The 12,315-nt window shown below is 51.0% G+C and overlaps 1 protein-coding gene across 8 annotated transcripts in view; it reads right to left on the bottom strand.

Moving 5' to 3' along the window:
* Lar (tyrosine-protein phosphatase Lar) overlaps window positions 1-12,315 on the bottom strand; it is a 211,325-nt gene that overhangs the window by 96,488 nt on the left and 102,522 nt on the right. The gene's annotated exons all lie outside the window — the stretch shown is intronic.

The following is a 12,315-nucleotide window of genomic DNA, read 5'->3' as shown; positions in this document are numbered from 1 at the left end:
TTTCGCTTGCTCTATCGATTCGGCTCGATTCCGGTCTTCCTCCTTTGCCTAACGAAACGGCAACGCGGTTGCGAACCGACCGATCCAAAATTACCGCGGAAAATCAGCCAATGTCCCGAGGGTAGACGGAGAATCGGTCTCGCGAGCGGTCGTCCTGCTATTCGAAACGGTACCATCCTTACCTTAGATGGTACGAGAAGCGCGTCGATCGAAAATGCGAACAGCACGCTTCCGTTTAACGACCACGGATTCTCGATTAATATCCTGTGAACGGCAACTAACTTTGTCCCGTGTACTCGTATGTACTAATTTTCCGGCGCGGCTTCTACTCGACGCCAGCTCCAAGGCAAGCTTTACCCCAGCCCCTTCTACCTTCCGATCCCCCGTTATGCCGCCTCTTCTTCGTCCGATTCGCGATCGAGGAAAGCTATTAATCACGGTGCAGCCAACGGCAAGTTGCGCTACCGAGAGATAAGGTTTTTACCGTTTCGGTATCGCGGCCCTTTGCACCCTTGGAACGTTTACGATACCGGCACAGACCGGCGCCCGATCCTTCGCTTCGCCCTCTCATCTCGTTAAGACCGCGCGAGGGAACCAATTAATTTACCGATCGCCACCGATTCGACCCGGTTAGAAAGCGGAGGGTACACTCTCGAACGGCGCTGTTTCCGACGCAGGTCCGAGAACGGCAAGGGAGTATCGACCGGTTCTTTGGTCGAACGATGGTCGGCGTCGACTTTCAGCTGGAAAGAAAAGCGACTGCTGCGAACGACACCGAAATCGTTGACTCTCATTAATCACGCGAGCCGAGAGGAAGATGCCGCGGACGAAAACTGGGATCGGTAATCGAGCAGCCATTAATTAACTTGTAAATCGCCGGATCCGGTGACGTCGATCCAAGTGTCCCGGCCAAACGCGGCTCGAAGGCGTTTCGAAGGACAGTCGGAAATTTTCCTTTCCTTCCGTCGCGTCGCCTCGCGTCGCCTCGCGTCGCAGCAGACGGTACTCTGGGATCGTGGCTATCCGTGGCTCGATATTAGCCGGCGGCTGTCAACCGAATGAATTCCCTTCCGGCTATTGTAACGGTAGCGTGACTCGCGCCTCCACGATCCCTCTATTCATATTTAATCTCTTCGTGTTCGTACGCGCTTTGACCAGTGATTACCAGAGGCGCTTCTCGTTATCGCGTATACATCTCACCGTTGTATTTGTTTATTACGCGGCTCGTCGCGAAATACGAAGCGACGAGACGGCCGGAGGAGACGGGACACGGGAGGGATAGCTGGTGAAGCGACAGGCGCGACGCGACGTTCTCGACTTTAAATTACACCTGTCAGAAATACAGGACACGTCTAGTATCGTTGGCTAATCCTTTGAAATAGAGTAGACGGTGCGCATCGATACATCCGGTCCGGTTCTACGTCCTCGAACATAGATTACGTTAATCCGTGTTCCAGTTCGATCTTTCAGCTCTCGAGCACTCGATCTCGCCGGATTTCGGAGAAAACGGCAAAGAAGGAGCCTCGTAAGTTTCGATTACCGAACGACAGGACGGTGAAAAACGATTGCCCCTAATCAAACGATGACGATAACTCGGCTGGCGAAAGGGGGAAAAAGTTTGTTTTAAAATTCATTGAATCCTACCACCGGCATGGTAGCGGTGGCGATGGGGGTGACGGCGTGTCCGCACGCGGACCTTAACTTCCGACTCGTAAATCGTAACGAGGCCAACGCAGCTACGGGATAATTACGTGGGAAAAAAATCTTGACAAGAATTACCAGCAGCTTGCCGGTGAAATTTCGACGAGGGTGAAATGGAAATTGGCGTAGTAAGAGGAATCTAAAAAATCGACTTCGTTATCGTAGCCCGTGAATATCGGAATTATTAAAATCTCTTTCCCCCTCATCCACGGACGGTCCTCCTTTTTCTTTTTCCACGATCCACTTTAATTTACGAGCGGAAGCGAAACGGTACGGCATTAACGTTACTCATTCTGTATTCTCAACATCGACGTCATAATTCACGATGATAAATTCGCGTTAGCATCGAACGCGCTTTAACACCCGCCCGCGCGTCCTCGTTTTTCCAGACAATGAGGAGGAACTGGAGAAGAACGACGACGCTGCTCGTCTCCGCCGGGAATTCCGGAAGAGTACTTTCTTACAAATGGAAAACTGCTCGCGCGTCTTTAATCCCGGCCGGGATGCGGGACGAACGATTCTTTTCCCTCTGCTACCCCCTCGCAACCCCTTACCTCTTTACCCGCTGGCCAACAGCAGTTTCCTTCGACAGGAAAACCGAGCTTCCTCTCGAACGATCGTTTCGCGATTCGTCCAGATATCTCCGTTGCGTGTATATGGAGGAAGCTAGGGGAAAAAGCTTTTATGCTCTTTGCCGGGTAAATCGTCGACCCAGGCGAATTACCAGAAATTACCCGAAATTACGAGGGCGCCGTCTTCACCCTCGCGCCATCCTCGGATTCCACCGAACAATGGGACCAACTTAATCGGCGGTTAAGGAGACGAACGAAGAAGAGGGATTGGTCGTCGCGTCGGGTAAACAGGATTTCGAAAGAACACGAATTTCCATTTCTATCTGCCGGCGAAAGATCTTCAACGTGGCGAGATACACGCGTAGACAGTGTAACAGGATCAGCGCCGACGTCGCGATATAAATGTAAATGGTAGACGGAAGCTGGCGAGAAGGATCGCCGCCAGTGTGGAGGCTGGCTGTAGAGAAGGAAAGGGAGGCGGATAAGAAGACGCAGGACGAAGGATCCAGTTTCTCCTTGCTGTTCCCTCTTATTAAAATATCCAACATGATTACTGCAGACTTGGCAACTATAATAGAGCGACTCGAAGTCGAGTTTGCGAAGCTCCGGTTCGCCTCGGCATCTGCCGTTGCTGCTACAAAACCTTCGCCCCTTCCTTCCACCCTTCCTTACTTCCTTCCTTCCTTCCTTCCCTCCTTACTTCCTTCCTTCTAGTTCGTGCTTTCGCTTTTCCCTCCCTCGCGGTTTATCGTTTTCCAGCGCCGCGGTTAAACCGGTGAACGATGAAAAGCAAGTTGCGGGATAACCCTTTCGAGCCGTGAGTTCTCTTTGTGTCGTTCTCGAACATCCTGCGGAGGATATCGTAACACGCGGCCCGTTAGCCTTATCCGACTTTAAGAGGCGCAAAGTCCTCGATACGAGGGAAATCGGTTGAAAGTTTAGCCGTTGCGGGGGAGGGGACGGTGTCGAGCATCGAATATTTATGAAAACGGTGCGATAGAGATGGAAAAAATGAAGGCGATAGAGCGAAGAGTGCGCGGCGAAATATAATTGTCGGGCGGTTTTTCGAAGCGCAGATTAACGGAAAAGGTGAAAGAAAGAGATTCGTTTGTACGGACGAGAACGAAAGGGAACGGGGCGGAAGAAGAGAAACGGTAGAAAAAAGAGAGAATCGGTGGCTGTATCGCGAGCAAAATTAGCTCGTATTCAATTTCTCCCGAGGGTACGCGTACCAACCAACCAGCTATCCAGCCAGCCATCCAGTCAGCCAACCATCCCTTTCCACGGCACCCTAGACTTTAGTCGACACGGTGTTCCGAGTACGAGTCGGCCGGTGCCACCCCAAGGCGTCTCATAATTAAATTCGGCCGAATTTACCCCACTTCGACCATTGTCCCGTAACAAGCTATTGTGTCGGGCGTCGCCAGCCACTGTCACACCGCGACAAACTTTCCACTCGAATTTTCGCTAGCGAATTCGCAGCTACCTTTCTCCGTACACCCACCCTCTCTTCTTCTTTCCCTATTCCACCCCTCTTCCACGGATTTCGAGCTTTAAAATATCGATGACTTTTTGCTTTCGCATCGATACTTGATAAGCGGAGGACGAACGATTCGAGAATTCCGTAAAACGAATCAAGAATCGATAAACGACGCTGCCGAGGCCAAGGAAAATAAAAAGTACCAGACGTCGGATTGGCACGTGATCAACGAAATAAAGGGTTCCTTGCCGGTATCGCAATCCAACGATTTAAGAGTTTCTCCTAGCTTTCGGGATAGTGTGCAGCCCCTTTGCTGCACCGGTATAGGAGGGCGCAAAGACGAAGAGACGGCAGTACAGATTTATACCCGATAGGCAATTGTTTTCTCGGAACGCGCGGTAGATTCGAGAAAAAAGGAAAAACTACCCGTTTGGTCGGCTTCGAGACGAGTCACTGCACACATACCACTCGAGACGCACACTTTAACCGGTCGCGTGTAAATTATGTCCGTCTAATCGAATCGACGTTCAAGATTTATATCCTACCGTATTGCCTTCGTTCGCTTCCGGCCTACCTCCTCGTTCCGACCAAGAAGCGGACCTTCTTCCGGGTCCGCGTTCCGCGAGCCGTCGACCTTCGTTTCTATCGACTGCAACTTTCAACTCGAAACACCACGTCGTCCGGCGAAAACTTTTTGAAAAATCGTTTCGCCGCGCATCCTCTCGATATTGGATATCGACTCGATCGCATTCTAACCAACGAACGCTCTTCCGAACCCTTTACCTCCCATCTCTAACCATTCTGCCGCGCTATTTTCCCATCTACCAGCGATCTCAACTCTGTTGTCGAAAAAAGTTTGATCCCCCCCCCCCAGTGTTTCGTCGGCGTATCGGGCAGAGGTGAACGTTCGTTCCAAGCTTTGCACAGACGATGATTGTTTAACCGTTTCTCCTTACTTTTTCATCCGATTGATTTTTCTCCTCTTTCGTTCCCCCGCCGTTTAAACAACTTCTCGCCAAAGGGAAAGCAATAGATCGGAACAACTGTTGGTCGACGCGTTACGCGATTCGATCGCGGCGCATTTGACTTTCAGAATGCAGAAACGTCAAAAACTTGGGGGAACGCGAAGGAAGTCGTTTACAAAGTCCAGCTCGCACGAGACACGGTATGCAAGGGAGCAGGAGAACGCTTCTCTCATTGTTCATCGGAGCAGGAAGCTAAAGGAGGAATGGGGTAGTCGAGCAACACTAGATATGTGTTAGGGTACGCCATTGTCCCGAGAAACTCTGGATTGCGACGCTTACAATACGACGATTGTTTCTACCTTTGGCGTACCGAACGGGCGGCCACCTTTCACCTCCGTTACCCTCCTTTCACCCGGTACACAGTTGCTGCGTTCCAACCTCCTACCGAAAATTATTAAATTCCATATTAACCTTACCCTCTTCGCGTTCCTATTCTCCGCCAAGCTTGTACCAGCGAACATCGTCCCTCGAAAGTCGAATTAAAACGAAGTAGAAATTGTCTAAAGTAATCTCGGTGCTGTCGATATTTCGTTTTATAAATTTCTTTATAAATTGTGTGCTTAGGAATACGATCCTGTGGCAACTGGTCCTCCTCCCACGTAGCCGGCACTTAACGAACAACTCTTTTTGACAGTTTCGCTCGCAGGGGATTATACAGCACGCGAGTGTTGCCCGGAAACGGGTCGAATGACAGCCCTCTGTGTTCCTTGCTCACCACACCCTTACGGTTCCATATCGCGTTTACGTGTACACGTAGCACACGCGTGTGTTTGCGTCCGCCTGCGCGCGCGGTACCAGCACCCATTAGTAAGATTGCTACCCCCTTCCGATGGGGCTACATTATATAATAGAGGTAGCCCTTCGATCGCGCTTAATGAAATTGCTTAGAAAACAGGACCATCCCGGGACGAATTGGTGCGGCAAAAAGTCAAGCTTAACGATAACATCGAAAGGTTGAACGTTTCGCGAGTAAACGTGGTTGCTCCCGATAGAAGGAGGCCGCGTAGTCTGCTTTGTTTCCGTCGTTGCCACGAACCTACGTAATTTGGTAAGTAGAAGAAAAGGAAGAAAAACAGGATCAAAGGAGGGCGATCTTCGGCAAGACGGGGAGTAACCGTCGTTCGGGGTACTCGACCTTTCGCGACGATAGGCTAAGTTCGATGTTAGCCAAGAGAAGGAGGGCAATTTTTCTTTCGAACGGCGGTAGGGTGCGATCGAAGGAGTGGGTGACGACACGAGCCGGCTCGAGAACCGAAAGTCGACGCGACGCGTACGATACGCTTATCGCGAAGAAAGAAACGAGGCCAGTTTCTCGCGGAGCGGCGCAAATGTTTCCATGAATTCCAGTTGCATGCCAACGCGAGCATGGAGGTGGAAACGACCGATGGTAGGAGGCAGTTCTCTATTGACCTCCTCGGTCGGTGCATTCACGGGGGTAAAAGGCATAGCCGGCCACTCCAGGTGTTTCCTGGCTGCGAAATAGCTCAAGATTCCATACGAACGGCGAAAAGAATTTACTCGTCAACTGACCCACGGTTTGATCCTTTCTCTGCCGTAAAGCTACCAACTATGCCGAACTCGTTTGGCAATTTCGCGGCATGACGGGATCCTTTGGAAAGAACCGAAACCACGCGGCGGCAATCATAATCAGCGACGTAAAGTTGTCGTAAAAATGACCATAAATATCGTTGGTCGATGTTACGATTTTGCTGCTCGGGAAAACGGAGATCGAGGTACGGAGGAAAGAGGAGAAAGGTATCTGGAACGGTGCTCGAGGGTGCGGCGACTTTGGCCTCGAGCCAAACTCAGCCACGGAATAGTGGGTGGTAAAGGAAAGAGAAGGAGAGGATGGATACTCGCGCAGCGATCTGTTCGTTCCATAACAAGAGATAGTGGCGAATCGACTCCTTTGGCTACGAATTTCAATCGGACCCTTTTCGAAACGCGTATAAAAAGAAAGAAATAAAAGAACGAAAGGCACGGTACGGCGTGCCGATCTTCGATACTCGTCGTAAAGATTCGCGCGAGGACGTACGAGCCAGGCTCGAATTAAACTCGGGCTATAAGTTTGCCAGGTCTCCAGGTGTCTTGCGACGAAAACGCAAGGGCTAATGGACGAGGGATTCTCCGTAGGATTTAAGAGCTACCGAGAAAATATCGCTTTCCCTCCCCAATAATATCCCCGGGCCGGTCCGAGGGATATAAATGTGAATTAACCCTTTAGCGAGACGGGCACGGCGCCGAGGGAACGACCGAGATTTGCCCCACGAGATGCCGAACGAACTACGGAGAGTTTGCTTCCAGATATCGGTATTTGTGCTTTGAAAACACCCCCTCTCGACCTACTTCCGGCCACCTTTAAACGATACTGATGCTTTCGGGGACTCTGTGCTCTCTTTCAAACTATACTCCATGTCCAGCACCGGTACCGAATAAACTACGGTTCTTCTTATTCTATGCGATTCGATCATCGAGGATTTATCGTATCGTAAGATAGTCTGTGAGCAAGCAGCAAGGGGTGCAAGAACATTCGTCGTTAGAAGGAGGATGCTGACGCCGCCCCGGCGGCGGTTGGCAATGTTGTCGATGAGAGGGTGGTATGTGGGGTGCGCGTAGCAGAGTATACGCAAAGCAAACTACCAGCTTCGCATGCTGGTCGGTAATGTACTGTGATGCGGTCTGTTGGGACCGGCAGGGTCCCGCTCTATTCTAACCGTGTACCTTATCTACGGATGCACGTTGCCACCTACGTGGCTTTACTCCGCGCGAAATGGATCCACCACGCGTCTTCTCCTCTGCCTTCACCCTCCTATAATGCATGCGAAGATTTCATGCAGTCTCTGACGAGTTAGTACGCGCGTCTCGATATGTAAATACACACGCGGCTCGATCTACGGAGGAGAAGAGAATCTGTGCATACGAGAACATAGAGAAGGGGCGACGACGACGACGACGACGAGGATAGGGGAAGGGATGGGAGAAGAGTGCGTGTCATCGTTGATCATCGGAGAAGAAAATACGCGGGAAAATGGGAAATTTACTTGGAGTCTCGGTGGATCCCGCTCGCATTCCTTCGTAAAACGATCCAGTCACGAAGGAATTCCTCGTCATAAACTCCGGCCGCCCCTTCGTTCGCGTCGCCTATCTAAAATGTCGGCTCGACGCGACGCGACGTTTTGAAAATTGGCACTGACGTAAGACGAGCGAGTGGCGTTCGGATGACGCGAGTGGTTCACAGCCGTCTCCTGTTACTCCGCTTCGTCTCCGTTGTTAAACAGAACACACACTCTGTTAATTCGAATATTTTCTCGATGAAACGTCACGCGGTGCAAGATCTCGGCAATGATTTTTACTCCTCCTTTTAACGGAATTCCTTTTAACAACCGGCAAGTTTCAACGACTGCAGAATGCTCCTCTGGTGGATCGCGCGGAACACGGGAGAAAACAATTTAAAGCGCAATACTACGCTCCTCCAAGTTATACGGCTTCGTTACGTTTTACGATTTACCGTCGCTGATATTACCGCTCGCTATTGGCTATTTATTAAAAGCGCGAAATGCTCGGTGACAGGGTCGGATAGAAATTTAAGAACACAGTTGTCCGGTAAAGAGCGAAACCCGTAAACGCTTATCGTACGAAAAAGAGAAACATCAAGCAGCCAGAAGCAGGGAAACGGCATCGTTAATTGCGAGCAAGCGATTCGAATCGACAGAGTATGGAGTATGGGGTTATGGAAGAAAGAGAAATCGGATGCTTTTGGTGTAATTCATCGGGAATACGCGGGGACTGTGCAGGTGGCTGGTGGTAGAAGCAACCCTTTGGCTGGTGAAAAGGGTGGGCAAAGCAGGGGTGCGGTCGAGGGTTTGCACATTAAATTATAAAGTCAAAACCGTGGCGGGCGGAGATGATATAAATGCGACTATTATACCGAGGCGAGAGCAAAGAGGGGACACGGTCGATTCGCCGTTGGCATCTGCGAGTTTACCGCGGAACTTCCACCGACAACCTCTTCCGTTTCTCCGGCGAAACGTTCCTACCAGCGTGGACCCGTTCACGATAAGTGTTTGAAATATTGAAAGCTGAAGCGCAACTACCAACTCGTGCCCCTTGCGGTCGCCAATAGCGGCGAGGAGGCAAGGAGTGTACCGGATGGGGGGCATAATGCTGCCATTTATACGGTAGCTGCCTCGCTGGCTACGCTTCGTGAATAAAACTGCGAGCAGAACGTCGATCCTACCCCGTCGACGGCGCAACACGAAAGGGAACGTGTCCTCCTCGTGGCACGTAATCGCGCCAACCCCTCGCAAAGCAAAACCACCCTTCTATCGAAGCGATTGATACTTGTCACTCATCGGTCAAAAACCCGGATCAGAATGGATTTTCTTTCGTTCGCAGGAACAACGACGGCAAATATAAGAGGAAGCGTTTCTTCTTTCGATTCATGCCGGAACGCAAAACGTCGTTTCCCTACTTGGACGATAGATACTCGGTCGAGCGACAAACGACATTCCGTTCGTATATCTGTCGCGGATCTCGAACGATTAATCATCGAGCGAAGTCGATCTCCGTCGCGCAACGAAATTCGTGCAACGAAGCAGTCCGATTAATCACGCGGAGGCAGAAACTCTGCCGGCAGGTATATCGATGAATCAATTAATTAGCCGTACCGTTCGATCGACGAACGCGAAACACGTTCAGCGGTCGAGTAGGTAGCGTCGCTTCCAGACCGCGAATAATTCTCCTACCATCGTTGCTGTCTCGACCGGAAAGGATCTATCGCGGCGCGTTTCGTCCTAGCTCGACGGAGGCAGTTTGAAAAATCGAATCTACCAGCCGAACGGAAGTACGAGACACTCGTGTCCCCTGGGCGAGGCAGCGACGGTGAAACCGAGCTAACGGAAGAAAAGGTAGAAAGAAGTCAGGCTCTCTCGACGGACGTACCGTATCGGAAACGTACCGAAAGATATTAAAACTTCCTCGACAATATGCCAGTCACCTATCACGAATTCGTTTCATCTCTTCCTCCTATTATACAGTCTTCATTTTTTGCTTCCACGTCCCGTCCAACAAGCGACGATACACCATTGCTGACTCACGATCTCTTCCCGATAGTTCCGCTTTCGACGCGACGGAATTTCTCGCGAAGAAGGAACGATTCGCGGAACATCTCTTTACGCGTTATAATGGAGGCAGGGTTGTGCTCGAACAGGCAATTATCGACGATCATCTTGCTTTGAATAGGCCGGGGGGGGGCTGGACGTCTGGCTTCGCGTTTATCGCTTGCTGCTCGTGCGTCACAGATCAACGAATACTTGCTCGATTATACCGTGCATCAGCCGATGCGGAGGACAGTGGCCGCATCGCAGCCCCGCGACAGCTACGCAACGATCGAGTTTCGACTGAAAATCAACGATGCGCGTTAATTAAATTGTCCAGCCCTGAACCGGCGGGATAACGGTCGATGAACGCGGCCCGAATGCCGCGAAGCTTCTTTTTTTAATCGCGATTTTCCTGCAGAACTATCCGACCAACGCGATGAACATCGGCCGGCCCAAATCGACCTTTAAATTCCCGGTGATCAGCGATAAATCGTAGGCGAACGAGCAGGACGCATTCGTCTTGCTGCGAACAACGCGTTCGGTTTCAAGCGTTCGTGGCGCTTTTCCAGCGACGCGACACGCCGCGCCACAGGACTTATAATTCTTCTATGACAACGTCGAGTGTAACGGGTGTGTTTCGAGGCTCTCCCTTGGCGGCCACAAAACACGCGCGGTTGATTGCCAGTGAATTGCCGTTGCGACGCGTTTCGCCCGAGACTCGAATTCCACGAGAGCCTAGAGATCCAAGAGATCCGTGAGATCCTTTCGCATCCCCTCGGCTTGCCACGAATTCGCCCGCGCAAGTGGAACGAGTCAACGATTAACCCGGCCGTTCTTTGTCTAAGGTGGTGGCGCAGCGACGGCGTGTCGGAGACGCGGTCGGAACTCGGTTTGCCGCGGAATATTCCCGTCCAGGCATCGGGACGCATCTATTAACCTTGACGAAGCGGATAAAAAGGTGGCGTACACGGTAGAACGCAGCTTCGCCGTCTCGGCTGTGCTCGTTACGGCTCCGCGTTTTACCCCGTTTTTTTTTTTCGAGCGACCGTACCTCGGTTCGTCGAGCAGCCCTGGCTCGACCTCATCGAGATATTAATTTCTTAGTCACTTAACTGCACGCGACGTACGAACGTGTCTATTGATTTTCTCAGACACCCCTTCTTCAACAGCCCTCCGTTCCAAACCTCCTGCTGCACCCTTTCCACCCCCTTTCGCCTCTTTTAACCACCCGCAACCCGACCGAACCGCGTGACGGAGACCCGCCCCTTTTCCGGAAGCCATCTCCTCCGCTTCCCCGCAACACAACTCTCCTTATTCGACTCCTTCTCTACCTATTTTCTTACGTTCTTTGAAGACGAGAAGGACCCGCGCGCCGCTCCGCGTCCTATTCAATTCAATTATTGTAATGCGACTCTGTTAGCTGACACCGTCTACCTCGCGGCTATGAAAACTTCCTCCTCCTTTGACCAAGTCGTTTGTGGTTTCTAACCGTCCAAGTCTCGACGTACAGTCGAAAATCGATCGATGCGTTTTATCTCGAAAAACGCAAGGCACGCGCATATATCCGTAGCCGCGAAGAAAAGATACAAGCTGATACGCGAGTGCTGACCTGACGTAAAACGTCGCTACTAAAGCGCAAACAAGACGATGCAAGGGGAGAAGAATCGTACACAGTCGTCCGTGGAATATAAGTCGTTTTACGGCTCGTTTCGCCGTTTTTATGCGCTCGCTCACTTTTATTTCTCTCAAGCGGCTCAAAGATTTTCCACCCGGATTTTATTCACGGCAAGTTCGTATCCTGAAAAAGTTGCCCCCGCGTGCGTTGCTTCTTAGCCGAGCTTTCGCTACTTGACGCAACGTTCAACCCGATCTGCTGACCCTTCTTAATCGTGATTGATAAGTACGATCGAGCGGCTAAGCTTTATCCGTGGAAAACGAACCCGATGAAAATCGAGGCAAGCAGTTACGTCGACGAAAAAACACGGTGCATTCTATTTAAATAGCATACGTCACGGTAAGAAATAGCGTGCAGCTAAAGCATGCCGTTTCCGGGAACGGGGAACGGAGCTCGTGATTGCAGAGAACAACTCTTCAATTTGATCGCGCAATACCAGTGAAATACGCGAGTCGGTCTGCCGTCGTTAGAAGGTTGGATAGAAAAGAGAGAGGCTCTCGTGGCTGGCACACGAGATTGAAGAGAAACGAACGATGAAAAGCGAATGAGCGTGTCGCGAACACCGAATGGAATAGGAAAGACGCTGGGTGACGGCGCGGCGGAACAATCTCGCGGCTGTCGAAAATTCTTCCTCCCCTGTTTATTACCGCGTAAGATTTAACAAGTTTTAATACTCGATCAGTCTACTCGCTACGTTTCGAATTTCATAGCGTCACCGCCGTAATCTCGAACCTCGAGAAAGCTAATTTCGCGCGACAACTAC

The sequence above is a fragment of the Osmia lignaria genome, chromosome 7 (genome assembly GCF_051020975.1).
Source record: "Osmia lignaria lignaria isolate PbOS001 chromosome 7, iyOsmLign1, whole genome shotgun sequence".
NCBI lineage: Eukaryota > Metazoa > Arthropoda > Insecta > Hymenoptera > Megachilidae > Osmia > Osmia lignaria.
This window is presented reverse-complemented; position numbering and strand designations above follow the sequence as displayed.